Source organism: Octopus bimaculoides, chromosome 29 (assembly GCF_001194135.2).
Source record: "Octopus bimaculoides isolate UCB-OBI-ISO-001 chromosome 29, ASM119413v2, whole genome shotgun sequence".
Classification (NCBI taxonomy): domain Eukaryota; kingdom Metazoa; phylum Mollusca; class Cephalopoda; order Octopoda; family Octopodidae; genus Octopus; species Octopus bimaculoides.
Genome location: NC_069009.1, coordinates 11,503,878 through 11,508,877, shown reverse-complemented (window position 1 = coordinate 11,508,877; position 5,000 = coordinate 11,503,878).

Sequence of the window (5,000 nt, the reverse complement as noted above, 5' to 3'; positions counted from 1 at the left end):
TTGCAACGACACAATCTTCTTTGTGAAGTTTCGCTTGTTTGCTTGAAGGTCCGCTGTTAATTTCACACTGTTGGGTGACCATAGCTGGGAGCAGTAGTCCAGGCGGCTGAAGAGGAATGTCCTCCAGAAGACCATCATAGTTTCCTTCTCTTTGGTCTTGAACGTTCTCAGGATCCATCCATCCAGTCGTCTGCACTTTGTCGCCATCCTTATAATGTGCACTTGGAAAGAGGTATGTATCACTCATATCGAGATCCTGGTCCCTCATTGATTTAGGCTCTGAGATTGTAATCCTCTGTGGACCACTACACCCTGTAAGTTTTATATTCAGTTTTGGACACTAGTAGCAAAGGGCATGGAATTTTTCAGCATTAAATTGCATATTATTTTCCTCAGCCCATCTGTAAATTGAGTCCAACTCCTGCTGCAGGTGTGTAACATCGCTGGAGTTTTGTATTTTCTGCAAGACTTTCGTATTGTCTGCGTAGCTATCCAGGCAGCTGAGGACATATTTGAAAGGGCCACTATGAAAAGCAGTAGTCCCAAGATAGCGCCCTATGGAACACTGCTCACTACTTTTGTTTTGTTTGAGGTGGTGCCATTGGCCAATACTGCCTGAACTCTATCTTCAGAAAGTCATGTAACCACACTCCAAATTTTCCAGCTATGCCAAGATCACGTAGCTTGAAGCATATCATACCGCTTTATGAAAAGCTTTTTCAAAGTCAAGGTTTATTACCTCCACATTTGAGTTGTTAAGTAACTGCCTTAACACCAAGTCATAGTGATGTAAGAGCTTGGCAGGCAACTCCTACCTGGTCGGGTATCACCCAGAAAGTTGTTTTCTTCAAGGAATGCGATTAGTTTCCCTCTGACTATCCGTTCCACGACTTTGTTGATGTGTGTAGTCAGAGAGATAGGCCAATAGCTTTGGCATCTTCTCTGCTTACCCCTTAATGGATTAAGCATATTATTCCTTCTTTCAGTTCGCTTGGCAGCCTGCCATTTGCAAGAAAACTCTGGAAGAGAATCTGAAGAGGCGTAACTGCCTCGGTTAGAGGTGAGGCGGCAAAGAAAGCCATCGGTTCGTTCACTTGTCTGTGTTCCAGCGGGGTAAAGGTACTTTTGAACTGGCCATTCAGTTCTTCACTGATCCTGGTTGGACTGTCTGTGAGGGAGCCATCCTTCTGGAAGAGGAGTCGTATTTTGCAGCACACTGAGGCTATTTCTTTGGCATAATGAAAGAAGGCCTTTGGTTTTTATTTAATATTTTTATAACCAGGCTTCTTTGTCCACTCTCTCCCTCACATAGGGTTGTTGCAGGCTTTTTTCAATCTCCATCAGTGTTGTTCTTAGGCAGGACCTTTCGCTACTTTTGGAATGTTGGTTGAAGCGTTTTGCAACCTTTGTCCGTCGTCTCATGAGGATCTTCCTCTCCCTTGGAATCTTGTTCGTTTTTATTTTAGCCTTGTACTCTGGGACATCTTTCTGGCATATGGCTTGCATAACAGACATGAAATATTCCAGTTTCATGCAAATGTCTGGTGTGGAGAGACATTTCGGCCAGTCCTGTCTGAGGATCTAGTTTTGGATAGATTTCTAGTCTGCTTTGTGGAAGTACAGAACAGAGAGATTTTGGATGTTTCTTTTAGGCTGTATATCTCTGGCTACTTTTGCCCCATATATAGACAGCTCTATTATTTTGTGATTCGAAACTAATGTTGGCGTCATTTTCACATCATGAACGATGTTCATATTGTTTGTGAAGCAGAGATCCAAAATGTTATTCGCCCTAGGTGGTCTGAGTACAACATGCATGAATAGGGCATTGATGAGGTTGAGCAAGGACTCCACCTGTGTTTGTTTGCAACAAGTCATGCCTGAGAACATGAGGCTTTCAGGCCATTTGACACTGGGGGAGTTGAAATCAATCATCAGAAATACGCTCGCATGGTGTTACAGTATCATGAGGATTAATATAAACTTGCCTATGTGGTTTGCATACGACTATATCGTATTGTCTTATGTATACAATTAGTGTGTGTCATACTGGATTTGAGTATCACAGTAAAACCTTGGGTGTGAGGTCTTCACGGATGTATGCAGCAACTCCACCATGGCTCCTTTCCCTTCTGTCTGTTCGCAGTATGACATATTTTGGTACGTGTACTTCTGCATCCTCTATATCAGGGCTGAGGTGAGTTTCCACGAGTGCTATGCATAGGGCTTGATTGCATGCAGCAAGGTCTCTCAGGAGAAAAATTCTGCTTTTGTTGTTGTGATACAACAGGCCCCAATATTTAATAAAAATATTGGCGTGACGACTGTGCAGGTGTTAAGAGAGGCCATCCCGTATCTGTTGATTGTGGTGGTCTTGCACAGTGGTGGGCAAGGTTCTTTGTTTGAGCTTAATGTAGCCAGGTCCGCTGTTGCACAATCTTATGTGCCATGCACAAAAATGACCCTTGATCAACGGTTGGCTTGCGCATAGCCTCTGAAGAGCGCACTGCATTTGTATAATTTTTCTTTGGAGGCGATCGGTGCTTTCGTCAGGGAAGTTATTCTCTTTAAGGCTCCTGTAGTTTTGGTGGGATCTCGGGTGAATAAACCGATAGTTTATACCGTCTTCCCTGTGCCAACATTTGCCTTGCAGGTCCTTGAGTTCACTCCAAATTTCTTCTCTCCTCTATGGTTTCGGATTCTATTGGAGTCACCATATTTGTTTTTGTTTGGTGGTTTGGGGTTTCGGTTTCAGTTATTTAATTTTTTCTTTTCCTTTTTCTCCCCTTCTTTATGTTTCGTGCTCCTGTTCTTTCCTTCCTTTTCTGGTGGTAGCGCTTTCATTCTTCTGGTTGTCCAACGGGGTGAGGACCCCATTCCTTTGTAGGACCACTGACACAGAGGGTCTTCTGATTGTTTCTACCATAGCTTCCATATCCTTATCAGCCTGGTTGTTCACAGGGGTGGGAGATCTATTCTTTGGAGGCACTACTGGGTCAAAGAGACTTCTAGCTTGTGCATCGTTTTCCCTATTCTTATCAGCTTTGCCACAGTAGTTTTCCATGATGACATCAAGAGTGTCAATGTGTGATCTAATAAGGGCATAAGATCGGGTGAATTCATTTCTCTTCCGCTCTATCTGTTCACTGGTCTTATAGAAGCCATTGTTCTTCAGTGCAGCAGTGATGGTGCTGTTTGGCGGATCGCCGCTAGCAATTACCCATGCTCGCAACAGAAGATTCAATTCTTTGCTCTCTCACTTTGGCGCCATCTTCGTTTTCTAAGCCCAGACGGGAGGATAGTGAGGAAGTGAGAGACAGAGGGAGGTAGAGCGGAAGAAAGACAGAGAGAGAGGGAAGGATAGAGGGTGATATGAATAAAGAGAAGGTGGGTATGGAGCGATAGCGAGACAGAAGAAGGGAGAGGAGAGGAAAAGAAAGAGAGAGAGAGAGGAGAGAATGAAGGATGTGTGGGAAAGGGAGAGACGGAGTGGAAAGAGGAGGGAAAATGAGGGGGTAAGATGAGAGGGGAGACGTAGATGTAGTATGAGACAAAGAAAGGGAAGGAGAAGTGAGAAAAGGAGGAAGATATGAAAGGGTGGGAGAGGAGAGAAAAAGTGAGATGTATGAAACAGGGAAGGAGAGAGGTAGATGTAGAGAGAGACAAAGAGAGAGAGAGAGAACCAGGAAAAAGATGTAAAGAGGAAGGAAAGAAGAGAGAAGAAGGAGAAGGTAGGAAAGAGAGAGAGGAGGAGCAGGTAAGGAGGATATGAATGAAAGAGAAAAACAAAAGATGGAGAGGACAGCAGTAAAAAAAAGATAACGTGAAAAACAAACGATAGTAAAAAGAAAGCGGTTTTGTAACGAATTCGTTTTGTAACGAATAGCTGCCATGTTTCATTGTTGGTTGCAATCTTTTCACATCAAATACTTGATCACAGAGTTTCCAGACCCACACTCGAACACTGTCAGGAAACGTAGCAAATCTGCACTCATCAGAGAATATGACAGCGTCCCAAAATGCTAGTGGCTTCTACACCATCTGATGTTCTCTGGTCGAAAAAGTGGCTTCCTTCTTGCTGTTCAGCCATAGTAACCAAGTTTATGGAGATATCTGACAGCTGTCCTGGGACTGATATCAACATATTCTGAGACCTTACAGCGAGGAATATCTTCCACACATCTCTTCACAAAGAGAAGGGTCCTGTCAGAAGGCCCTGGTTGATCTGATGTGGACTCCTTCTCCTGTCTGGTGAGTGGCACAATCCTTCCATTAACTGTAGGAAGCGGGACCCCAAGGTTTTCTGCGATCTTACGTTATGTTCACCTTCAGAATGACCCACAATACGGCCCCTTTGAAATTCAGACTGCTCCGAGGCTTCTTTTGCACATGGTATGATTAAATAGTCACATATAGAACCTGAAACATAAAATGTCAACTGATAAGATATATAAGCCATTTCAAGTTAAAGTAATAAATATAAAACGACGTTTTATGGGTTGTCTATCTACTTCTGTCATATATGTGCATATATGTATATATATAGGCGCAGGAGTAGCTGTGTGGTAAGTAGTTTGCTTACCAACCACATGGTTCCGGGTTCATTCCCACTGCGTGGCACCTTGGGTAAGTGTCTTCTACTATAGCCTTGAGCCGACCAAAGCCTTGTGAGTGAATTTGGTAGACGGAAACTGAAAGAAGCCTGTCGTATATATGTATATATATATATATGTATGTTTGTGTGTGTATATGTTTGTGTGTCTGTGTTTGTCTCCACAACATCGCTTGACAACCGATGCTATTGTGTTTACGTCCCCGTAACTTAGCGGTTCGGCAAAAGGGACCAATAGAATAAGTACTAGACTTACAAAGAATAAGTCCTGGGGTCGATTTGCTCGATTAAAGGCGGTGCTCCAGCATGGCCACAGTCAAATGACTGAAACAAGTAAAAGAGTAAAAAGAGAGAGTATATATATATATATATATATATATATATATAT